Consider the following 11,203-nt stretch of genomic DNA (forward strand, 5'->3'; position numbering starts at 1 on the left):
CGATCACTTTTGATCGAAGGGACCACCCCACTAGCATCCGTCATGGCGGATTCGCCGCATTGGTTCTAGACCCAATTATTGACGGATTTCACCTCACTAGAGTCCTTATGGACGGCGGCAGCAGCCTGAACCTGCTTTATCCAGGATACAGTGCGGAAAATGGGCATCGATCCCTCGAGGATTAAACCCACCAGAACGACCTTTAAAGGCGTCATACCAGGTGTAGAGGCCAACTGTACAGGCTCAGTTACACTTGAAGTGGTCTTCGGATCTCCGGATAATTTCCGAAGCGAGGAGTTAATCTTCGACATAGTCCCGTTCCGCAGTGGCTATCACGCACTGCTCGGGCGAACCGCATTTGCCAAGTTCAATGCGGTGCCGCACTACGCATACCTCAAGCTCAAGATGCCAGGCCCTCGAGGAGTCATTACGGTCAATGGAAACACCGAACGCTCTCTCCGAACGGAGGAGCATACGGCGGCTTCGCAGCGGAAGTACAAAGCAGCCTCTCAAGGCAATTCTCCAGTCCGGCCATTAAACGTCTGGACACCGTCAAGCGCGCCGGAGTAACCTACAACAAGACCGCCTGGCACGTTCCGAGCAAGCGTAGCAATGCGGCCCCAACCCCAGCCCTCGCGAACTTGCGAAACCAGTGCTGCGTACATAACTACGCTCTGGAAATACCATGGGCACAGGGGGAGGGGCACCATCACGGCACGCCCGAAACGCGGCTTAAACCGCACTAGGGGCTGCCAATTTTCTTAATTTTCTCTTATTTTCAGGACTCCATTCTTCGGAAGGCTTGTCCGGCAGTACAATTGCCGCACAAACGATACAACCAGGGAAGCAGAAAGCTACGCCGCACTACGGAACTCTAAGGTGGTCTCTATAACGAGCAGTATACCTGTTTCGCATAACATTCCGCAGCTCGCCCCTGGAAAGGACATATTTGATAGTCCCATCTTTTGCTTATCGCACTATTTGTATCGTTCTGCTTTGATCGCAGCTTTTTTAAATAAACAATGCATAGCTTCCGTCTATTATTGCATTACTCTTTTTTTACGAATATATGTTCATTAATGACATGTTGCACCCGTACACTTTGGTACGGCCAATACGCCAGGGCTTAAGTACCCCACAACATGGTGTGAGAAGTCCGAACACTTTCACAAGTGCGGCACCCCGAACTTATAGCATTATATGCATCGGCTCCTGAATCATGTCTTGGGTCAATAGTTGGGTTTGCCCGGCTCCTATGTTTTGGTACCTTACGTTCCGTCATATCGGCTAAGGTAGCACTAGGAGAACTACTGCGATTGTGCCCCAGTTGAGCTGGGCTAAGCACCTCAGTAGAGAAAGCTAAAACTGACTCGATGATGGCGAGAGCTGGTCGCTGTTCGAGAGGTTTCGAGTCCCTAAAGACTTATGCCGCTTAGAGCGAGGAGTCGGCTTTGTCCGGCTAGGCGTGGATAGCGCCCCGAATTCGGTCTTCCGAAACACTAGGGGCTTCGCCGAAATTTAAAATTATAGAATTCTATGGCTAAGTGAGAGTGATAAAGCATTATAGTCCGATTGCCTTGTTCGTTGTGTTGAGCGCTCCCTCGAAGGACCCAAGAATGGGAAAAAGAGCGCTCAGTTTATCCCGAACACCCCAGCACTCGTGGCATGGGGGAAGAAGCCGACGACTCGCCATCTCTCAAATTTGATAAACGGCCGCACAGAAGGTAATATTTTAAATTCAAAAAGCATTGCTTAGCGCACATGAACAAGTTTTCAGCGCACAGGACAAAACGAGCGAGTTCACTGAAAAATTACATTCATGGAACATTCATCCGCCACAAGGCGGGCACCCTTCAGAACGCCCTCATAATACATCTCGGGCTTGCGATGCTCCTTGCCCGGCGGTGGCCCGTCCTTCACAAGCTTCTCAGCATCCAGCTTGCCCCAGTGCACCTTCGCACGGGCAAGCGCCCTACGGGCACCCTCGATGCATACGGAGCGCTTGATGACTTCGAGCCTTGGACAGGCCTCCACCAGCCGCCTCACCAGCCCGAAGTAGCTCCCAGGCATGGCCTCTCCAGGCCACAGCCGGACTATGAGGCCCTTCATGGCCTGTTCGGCCACCTTATGGAGCTCGACCAGCTGTTTCAGCTAGTCGCTTAAGGGCACCGGGTGTTCGGCCTCAGCATACTGAGACCAGAACACCTTCTCCGTCGAGCTTCCCTCCTCGGCTCGGTAGAAGGCGGCGGCATCCGACACGCTACGGGGCAAGTCTGCGAATGCTCCTGGAGAGCTCCGGATTCGGGTAAGTGACAAGTAATTCACTTTTACGTGCTTGCTTTGCATAAAGAATGCCTTACCCGCCGCTATCTTTTTTATTGCCTCAACCTCCTGGAGGGCCTTCTGGGCTTCGGCCTTGGCAGACTTGGCATCTTCAATGGCCGCCGCGAGCTCAGACTCTCGCGTCTTCGAGTCAAGCTCCAAACTCTCATGTTTTTTCATGAGAGCCTGGAGCTCTTGCCGCACCTCGCCAACCTGCGTCTCATGCTTCTCCCGCTCGGTGCGCTCCGTGGCCGCCCTCTTTTCGGCCTCGGACAGCGCTTGCTTAAGGGTCGCCACCTCAGTTGTGGCCCCTACAATAGCCGCGTTAATCCTGTCACTTTTTGCAATTGCACCTTTCACATATTTCAATAAGGTATTTCTTACCTTCCTTCTCCTCGAGCTGCTGCTTGGCTAGGCCGAGCTCTTGCTCGGACCGCTCGAGGTTCTGCTTCAGCGTATCCACCTCCGCAGTCAGTGCGGCGGAGGCCAGCAGCGAAGCCTGCATACGCATATTGACTTGATTATGTTAGACTCCTGCGATTATTAGATCCTCTATTCGGCTTTTCTTTCCGAACGCCGAACAGAGCATCAGGGGCTACTGTCTATGCGGTAATATTTTTACATATTCTTTACTTACCTCAAAGCCTGTTAGAAGGCTGGCACAGGCTTCAGTCAGTCCGCTCTTGGCGGACCGAACCTTCTGGATCACCACACTCATAATAGTGCGGTGCTCCTCGTCGATGGAGGCGCCGTTAAGCGTCTCCAGCAAATTGTCCGGTGCCTCCGGTTGGACGGAGGTCACCGGCTCGGTAGGCTTGCTCCTCTTGGAAGGAGGCTGCCTACCGGAGTCCGGAACCGTTGAAGGTTCCGGCGCGGTGTCCGGCTCAAGGCCGTACTTGGAGCCCTTGGGGGTTCTATCCCCTTTACGCCTGGAGTCCGGGAGGTTGCCTTGCGGCGCCTCCAGGACCACCTCCTCCTGGCTTGGAACCTGTTGGGACGCCACCTCGGCGCCGTCCGTAGGGTGGGGGAGGAAGCCGTCGGAAGCGAATTCACATCCGACGAGTCCAGGGAGCCGCTCGACGACTCGTCGAGCCCGGCCTTGGGCGGACTGCACAATCATGTTCGACGTAAGGAAAAAACTGTGCAATGGGGGAATACTATGAATCACTCTGGTATCCGGATACTTACGATCTCGCCAGGGGCTTGGCCCTGTGCGGCCACTCCTCTTCGCCATCGTCGGCGTTGGTGGAGTAGTCCGGAGGAGGGGTCTTCCCCCTTCTTGGACCCTTCGGCCTCCCCAGTTGGGGCGGCCTTCCTTTTCTTCCCTCCCCCGCTGGAGGGGGAGAGGTCTCTTCTTCCTCCTCCTCGTCTTCATGGGAGGAGTGCGCCTTGGAGTCGTCGGATGATGAATCCGACACCTCCTGGCGCCGGGCACTCTTTCGAGTCCCCGTGGCCTTCTTCTTGGCCTTCTTCTCCGGCACCACGTAAGGTGCGGAACCAGCAGCTTCGCCAAGCGAGCGTCCGCTGGGCCTTCGGGCAAAGGAGCCGGACAGTTGATCTGTCGGACGTCTCCTGCCAATCCTGTCAAAGGTAAGGGAACTTAGATCCCGCATGGAGTCAAACTATGAAAAACTAATACCCTGTAAAAGGTGAAAACAGCTTACCGCACGAGCGTGACACTGCGTGCTGAATCCGCGATCCTCGGTAGCGGATGCGGGGGCCTCGGCGCCCTTGAAAAGCACCTTCCAGGCATCTTCGTACGTCGTGTCGAAGAGCCTGCTCAGAGTTCGGTGCCGCGCCGGGTCGAACTCCCACAGGTTGAAAGCCCGTTGTTGACACGGGAGGATCCGACGGATGAGCATAACCTGGACTACGTTGACAAGTTTGAGATTCCTGTCCACCAGGGTTTGGACGCATGTTTGGAGTCCGGTCAGCTCTCCTTTTTTACCCCACGACAGGCCCGTCTCTTTCCAGGAGGCGAGCCGCGTAGGGGGTCCGGATCGGAACTCGGGGGCTGCGACCCATTCAGGGTCGCGCGGCTCGGTGATGTAAAACCACCCCGATTGCCACCCCTTTAGGGACTCCACGAAGGAGCCCTCGAACCATAGGACGTTGGGCATCTTGCCCACCATGGCGCCTCCGCACTCCGCTTGGGTGCCGCACCACCTTCGGCTTGACATTGAAAGTCTTGAGCCATAGGCCGAAATGGGGGCGGATGCGGAAGAAAGCCTCGCACACGACGATAAACGCCGAGATGTTGAGGACAAAGTTCGGGGCCAGATCGTGGAAATCCAGGCCATAGTAGAACATGAGCCCCCGGACAAATGGGTGGAGAGGGAAGCCCAGTCCGCGAGGAAATGGGGGAGGAACACCACCCTCTCATGGGGCCTAGGGGTGGGGATGAGCTGCCCCTCTTCGGGAAGCCGGTGCGCAATGTCGTTAGACAAGTATCCGGCCTTCCTCAGTTTTTTGATGTGTCCCTCCGTGACGGAGGAGACCATCCACTTGCCTCCCGCTCCGGACATGGCTGGAGAAGGTTGAGGTGGGGTGTGCGGACTTGGGCGCTGGAGCTCGAGTGCGCGGAAATGGATAGGCAAAGGAGGAAGAAGGCGTGGATGAAAAGGTGGATCCTTATCCCCTTATATGGGCGGACGCGACTATGCGCCCCCACCAGCCTGGTAAAACTCGCTTATCTCCCAAGCGCCGTAGTCAATGGCGCGTGGGTTACCCACACCCGTATTGATGAGAATCCCGGAATAAGGGGACACGATCTCTGCTTTAACAAGACGTGCCAAGGAAACCGCCTCGCTAAACGCGCTGAGGTGGGACAGTAAAACGATTCGAATAAAGACTTGGCCGTGGTGTGATGTCACGCTACGGAATACGTCAGCAGATTAGATTTGTGTAAATATTATTCTCTCTATGGCAATATGTGGAAACTTATTTTGCAGAGCCGGACACTACCTTTGTGTTCAAAATCTTCTATGAAGTACTTGGAGGAGGAACCCGCCTTGCAATGCCGAAGACAATCTGCGCGCCGGACTCGTCGTCATTGAAGCCTGGTTCAGGGGCTACTGAGGGAGTCTGGATTAGGGGGTGTCCGGATAGCCGGACTATACCTTCGGCCGGACTCCTGGACTATGAAGATACAAGATTGAAGACTTCGTCCCGTGTCCGGAAGGGACTTTCCTTGGCGTGGAAGGCAAGCTTGGCGATACGGATATGTAGATCTCCTACCATTGTAACCGACTCTGTGTAACCCTAGCCCTCTCCGGTGTCTATATAAACCGGAGAGTTTTAGTCCGTAGGACGAACAACAATCATACCATAGGCTAGCTTTTAGGGTTTAGCCTCTCTGATCTCGTGGTAGATCTACTCTTGTACTACCCATATCATCAATATTAATCAAGCAGGACGTAGGGTTTTACCTCCATCAAGAGGGCCCGAACCTGGGTAAAACATCGTGTCCCCTGCCTCCTGTTACCATCCGACCTAGACGCACAGTTCGGGACCCCCTACCCGAGATCCGCCGGTTTTGACACCGACACCCCTATTTGAAACAATGCATTAGCTATATCTTCATCGTTAAAATGGTTAGTTAACCTTCCATTATCCATCTCAGTAACTCTTGTCATAGTTAAGTTCAATAAGCCGAGGCATTCAGGTGAGGGTCCGTCAAGTACACTATTTGGAAATATTCTGTGACCATTTTACTCAAAGCCTGCACAGCCGAATGTGAGACTCCATTGCCATCTTTTAATTCTCTGATATTATTTTTCCCTTCCCTCCAAATAACTCTACTTTGGAAATATTTTGTGTTGCGACCCCCTCTTTCAACCAAGAAATTTGGGACCGTTGTAACCACATCGTTTCCTCTCTGTACAATAATTCATTGATTCTATCAGTTACCTTCCATATTTCTTGACGGTCTGCATTCATGTTCATCAATTGTGCAAGCTGGGCACGAGACTTCTCTAGTTCCTTTGCAAACTTTGCTCGACCCGATGACCTCAAAGTAGTCATAGTACAACCCAGGGCATCATGCAGTTGAGCCAGATTCTGTACAATACCAAACAAGTTCCAAGCATTTTTAATGATCTCTGGTAGAGCTGCATCACGTTCCCACAAAATTTCATACTACCCACATCTTGATTGGGCAAATGAAGTTTCGGGCTCACTCTTTAACATCAAAGGAACATGGTCAGAACATGGAGTAGTCAGATGTTGAACCGAATGTGAAGCATACATGTTATGCCATCCATTGGTGGCCACGACCCTGTCTAGCCTCACTTTGACATTTGCATTGCCCGCTCTCTTATTATCATATGTATGCGGCACACCCACGAAGCCAAGATCAACAAGTCTACAAATCTGTAGAACATCTCGGGAGGCAATCATCAGTGCTTTCGGTATCGATGTTGCCGAGAAGTGTTCAAAGTCCCACTAGGCTTCATTGAAGTCACCTACTACCAACCATGGCAGATCTGAAACAGTACTTAAACTTTGAAGCGTCACCCACATTAGATGGCGACTTTTCAGCTCGAGGTCCTCCATACACACAAGTCAACCTCCACTATTCACTTGATTTTGTAATGTGTACCACAATATCAATATAGCGGTCATATTTATCTATAATATCAACCGAGCAATATTCATGCCAGTGAAGAGCTAACCAGCGGCTTAAACCTATACTGTCAACACCCTCAAAACCAGGGAGGCCAAGCCGACCGCTTTTACCTTTCATTATTTCCACATTTTGTCTAGTTTCACGAAAAAACAATTTGTCACAAATGTTGCTAGCTCTCAAACTGTCCGGGTATCCTTCCCGAGAGTTCCAACTGATGATATTCATTGGGTTTGGCAGTCCTCCTATAGGGAGGCCGCCGTTTCGGACACATCTGAATCTCCTTGGTCACCACCATCAACTTGCCTTCTCCTTTTGACAATAGGCACTTCCCTAGAGTACCCGCTGGTAGTAGCGACGCCCCAGGTTCCTCCTGTGCTCCATTCTCAAGCATAAAAATAGTACCAACGACCTTCCCTACTAAGTTCGGCACTGGTTGCCCATTCACATTTATAGTGCCATCATCTCTAACCAGCCTCTTCCTAACTCCCCTACCCAACTCATTAACCATCCCTGGTGTATAATCCATGTTATCAAACATCTCTTTCTCACCTTCACATGTACCCCTACCTCTCCCTCTAACTTCTCTACCCCTTTCTCCTCTACCTCCTCCATCTCTCTTCCGTATGGGTTAACAAGAAAGAAAGAACTTGCAGAGAAGGTGGCAAACAAGGTGGGAAAACCACCCTTTACAGTGGTAGTAAATGAAGGGAAGATAAACCCATCAAGCTCACTCCGTGCAAGGGTTTTCATCGATGTCAATCAGCCCTTGGTGAGGTTTGTGTTGATTACTCTAAAAGAGAGGATAAATTATCCAGTGTACTATGAGAAACTACCAGATTTCTGTTTCTTTTGTGGACGTATGGGCCATGTGGTGGAGGAATGTAGCGACGACATACATGAGCCAAGTGCTTGTGAGTGGGGAGACAGACTCTTATGGAGTAATGATCTGAATAGTAGTTCCCAAGGTGGTGGGAGGGGGCATGGTTTCGCTGATGGATAGTGTCTAGATTTAGATGACCGGCTCCCACATCAATGTCCGCGGACTGGTCCTCGTGTCCGTGGACAAATGCGATGTCTGGTTTGCAGGTAGGTGCGGAAGATTCCCTTATATACTTGCTTCCAAATGATTCATTATTATGTTAAAACTACAAATTATCGCTTTCTTAGGCCACAGGCTAGGTTGAGCCAAGCTTGGCATGTTTGGCTTGAGCTATGCAAATCCTGACCTAGCCTAGGTGAAAGGATCAATATAGTTGACTAAAGGGGGGGGGTGAATAGGCAACTAACAATTTTTAGCTTTTGTTTACCAATTTAAACTTTGCATCAAAGTAGGTTGTCTAGATATGCAACTAGGTGAGCAATCTATATGATGCAACAACAATAAGTACACAAGCAAGCAAGGGATGTAACACAAGATAAGCTTGCACAAGTAAAGGGATGAGATAACCAAGAGTGGAGTCGGTGAAGACGAGGATGTGTTACCGAAGTTCCTTCCCTTTGAGAGGAAGTACGTCTCCGTTGGAGCGGTGTGGAGGCACAATGCTCCCCAAGAAGCCACTAGGGCCACCGTATTCTCCTCACGCCCTCACACAATGCGAGATGCCGTGATTCCACTATTGGTGCCCTTGAAGGCGGCGACCGAACCTTTACAAACAAGGTTGGGGCAATCTCCACAACTTAATTGGAGGCTCCCAACAACACCACGAAGCTTCACCACAATGGAGTATGGCTCCGCGATGACCTCAACCGTCTAGGGTGCTCAAACACCCAAGAGTAACAAGATCCGCGAGGGATTAGTGGGGGAATCAAATATCTCTTGGTGGATGTGTAGATCTAGGCCTTCTCAACCAATCCCTAGGAGATCAACAAGTTTGATTGGCTAGGGAGAGAGATCGGGCGAAAATGGAGCTTAGAGCAACAATGGAGCTTGGGGGTGGAAGAGGTAAGTCAACTCGGAGAAGAAGACTCCCTTTTATAGTGGAAGAACAAATCCAACCGTTATCCACCAACTCAGCCTGCGAAGCACGGTACTACCGCACCAGAGATGCGGTACTACCGCCCAGGCCCGTGGTACTGCCGCAGGGCACTGCAGTACTACCGCCCACGCAGTAGTATCCAAAACAGCCCTGATGCGATGAAGAAGAGGGCAGTAGAACCACTGGCGCGGTACTACCGCTCCCCCTTGTGGTACTACCGCAAGGCAGGGATAGTCTAGATTTGGGAAGGCACGGATATATAAAAGTACATCCGTGGCAACTTCTGCTGAGTTAAGATCTGTGCAAAAATCTGACATGGTAGTGCAGGAAAACTGGAGTGGTACTACCGCGTAGGGCGCGGATGTAAAAAATTACATCCGCCCCTACTTCTGCTCGTGCTGCTAGGCCTGGCCTGAGGCCACGGCACTACCACGCCCTAGGAGCGGTACTACCGTTGTAACGCCCACGATGCGGCTATATCTCCCACATGTCGAAGCACGACTTAGAGGCATAACCGCATTGTAAGCAATGTCGCAAGTGAGATAATCTTCACACAACCCATGTCATGAATAAGGTAAAGAGGGTACATAGTTGGCTTACACTCGCCACGTCACACAATAGCATAAATATCATTACATTCATCCAGATACAATCAAGGTCCGACTACGGAACCAAAATAAAGAACAACCCCAAATGCGACAAAGTCCCCGATCGCCCCAACTGGGCACCACTACTGATCGTCTGGAAAGGAAACGTAGTAGTATCGTCCTGAGTCCTCATCGAACTCCCACTTGAGCTCAGTCGAATCTCCTGGAGCGGTATCATCGGTCCCTGCATCTGGTTTTGGAAGGAATCTGTGAGTCACGGGGACTCAGCAATCTCACACCCTCGCGATCAAGACTATTTAAGCTTATAGGAAGGGTAAAAGGTATGATGTGAGCTGCAGCAAGCACTAGCATATATGGTGGCTACATACGCAAAAGAGAGCGAGAAGAGAAGGCAAAGGCACTGGTCGAGATAACTATGATCAAGAAGTGATCCTAGGAAACAACCTACCAGTCATGCATAACACGAGACTGTGTTCTTTTCCCGGACTCCGCCGAAAAGAGACCATCACGGCCACACACTCTGTTGATTCATTTTAATTAAGTTAAGTTTCAGGTTATTCTACAACCAGGCATCAACAAATTCCATCTGCCCATAACCGCGGGCAAAACTTTCAAAAGTTCAAATCCCTATAGGGGTGTCCCAACTTAGCCCATCACAAGCTCTCACGGTCAATGAAGGATATTCCTTCTCCCAAGACAATCCGATTCAGACTCGGAATCCCAGTTACAAGACATCTCGACAATGGTAAAACAAGTCCAGCAAGACCACCCGCTGTGCCGTCAAATCCCGATAGGAGCTGCACATATCTCGTTCTTAGGGCACACCGTATGAACACTACGTACAACTAAAACCAACCCTCAAGTTGCCCCGAGGTGGCACTGCAAGTGGCTCTGTTTTGGACCAACACTCAGAGGAGCACTGGCCCGGGGGTTTAAAATAAAGATGACCCTTGAGTCCACGGAACCCAAGGGAAAAAGAGGCTAGGTGGCGAATGGTAAAACCAAGTTGGGCCTTGCTGGAGGAGTTTTATTCAAGGCGAACTGTCAAGGGGTTCCCATTATAACCCAACCATGTAAGGAACGCAAAATCAAGGAACATAACACCGGTATGACGGAAACTAGGGCGGCAAGAGTGGAACAAAACACCAGGCATAAGGCCGAGCCTTCCACCCTTTACCAAGTATATAGATGCATTAAAGTAGAGATATAATAATGATATCCCAACAATAAACTTGTTCCAACAAGGAACAAACTCCAAATCTTCACCTGCAACTAGCAACGCTATAAGAGGGGCTGAGCAAAGCGGTAACATAGCCAAACAATGGTTTGCTAGGACAAGGTGGGTTAGAGGTTTGACATGGCAATATGGGAGGCATGATAAGAAAGTGGTAGGTATCGTAGCATAGGCATAGCAATAGAGCGAGCATCTAGCAAGCAAAGATAGAAGTGATTTCGAGGGTATGGTCATCTTGCCTGCAAAGTTCTCCGAGTTGACGTTAGCTTGATCCTCGTAAGCGTACTCAACGGGCTCCTCGATCACGTACTCGTCTCCCGCTCTACCCAAAGAAAGAACACAAGCAAAAGGTGACACAATCAACCACGTGCAATGCACAAGCAACATGATGCAAAACATGGCATATATGTGATGCATCTCATCTGCTGTGGGTGTG

Source organism: Triticum urartu, chromosome 5 (assembly GCF_003073215.2).
Source record: "Triticum urartu cultivar G1812 chromosome 5, Tu2.1, whole genome shotgun sequence".
NCBI lineage: Eukaryota > Viridiplantae > Streptophyta > Magnoliopsida > Poales > Poaceae > Triticum > Triticum urartu.